Below are 1,656 nucleotides of genomic sequence, written 5' to 3'. Positions count from 1 at the left end.
ATTCAAAACTTTTCAGGAAAAAAAGTGCAGCTAAATTTTTGCCAAGTATTTATCAGTATTTGTGATCTGGATAGTTAGAGTGTTTTTGTTTAGAAAACACTGAAGATGTTATGAATTTAGGAATGAGTAGGAAGGAAGTGTGTTGAATTAGCATATGCATGCTAACATCTGCTGGAGAGAGTACTGAGGATGCTCAAAATATCACACCCTTACAAGGGTAAAGGAAAGAAAAGGAAATGAAAAGAAAATGGAGATGTAGGAAAAGGAGAAATGCAAGCCTTGAATTATCTATAGCTTTCTTGTAGCAAAGTTCTGCATTTTTCTCAGTTGTTCTCTAGAGAGATAACCTTGCTACTTGAATTCAACAAATCACAAATAATAATGATTAAAATACTAAAATTTGTTATTTGTTTTCAAGATATAGTCAACTTAAACCCAATAATTAGAGGAATATCAGCAGCTTTATATTTATTTCCATATTTAAAGAACACAAATTACATGATTAAGGTAATCATTCCTAACCATTGTCATTACCATGTATCTCAAGAAGAAGAAAGACCTGTCTTAGTTTTTGCTGCTATAACAGAATACCAACAATGAGGTAATCTATAGAGATCAGAAATTTCTCACAGTTCTAGAGGCTGGGAAGTCCAAGATCAGGGCACTGGCATTAGTCATCTGGTGAGGGGCCCATTCCCTCCTTCCAAGATGGTGACTTGTGACTGTGTCCTGCAGTGGAGACAAATGCTGTGTCCTCACAAGCTGAAGAAAGGACAATAGAGAGGGGCAGACTTTCTCTGAATTCTCATTTACAGGGACACTAATTATTTCATGAGGGCTCTGAATCACTTGCCCAAAGATTAGGCCTCTTAATACCACAGTGAGGACTGACTTTCAGCATGAATTTTGAAGACACAAATTCAAACGATAGCAAGTCCTTTGTGATTTCATACAATGTAAGCGTCTTAGATGAGGTGCAAACGGACAAAGAAAACTATTGGTTCTGCTCCCTTTTGACACATTGAGGAACAAGTGTATTGTTATTTGAGTGTTACATTTAAATGAACTACTACTGAGAAGTGCTCTTTCACAGCCTCATTTATTCATGTAACGTTTACTTATTAAGCATTTGCAATATTCAGGGCATAAGACAGCAGACAAGACAGGTAAGCTTTTTACCTTCATGCAGCTAACATTTAAGTAAGAAAAAGAGAAAGGAAGGAAAGAAAGAAGGAAGGAAGAAAGAAAGAGAGGAGGTACTTAGAGATTGTGATGCATATTGTGAAGCAAATCAACAGTGAATGTGACCGAGTGTTATTGTTATGGTTGAGAGCCAAGAAAGAGCGGTCAGAGAGGTCGAGGGCATCATTTGGAACCTGAAGTGTGAGAAGCAGCCAGGCAGGCCCAGAGCAAGAGTAAAGGAAAAAACATTGCAGATAGACAAAAACAAATTAGAGACTCTGTAAAAGGAAATATGCTGGCATGTGTGACATGAAAGGAGGCCAGTGTGGCTGTAACCTACAGGCATGACATGAGATAGGGCTGGAGAGGTAGGCAGGAGGTAGCATGTGTTAAGACCTTACAGGTCCAAGAGTTAGGTTGATTTTTTCCTGAGTTCAATGGAAAATGATATAACTACCTTAAGCAAGGTAGTAA

The sequence above is a fragment of the Sapajus apella genome, unplaced genomic scaffold (genome assembly GCF_009761245.1).
Source record: "Sapajus apella isolate SASKATOON/1434 unplaced genomic scaffold, GSC_monkey_1.0 scaffold36, whole genome shotgun sequence".
NCBI classification, from domain to species: Eukaryota; Metazoa; Chordata; class Mammalia; order Primates; family Cebidae; genus Sapajus; species Sapajus apella.
The sequence above is the reverse complement of the archived record's forward strand: the minus strand, read 5'-3'. Positions refer to the sequence as shown.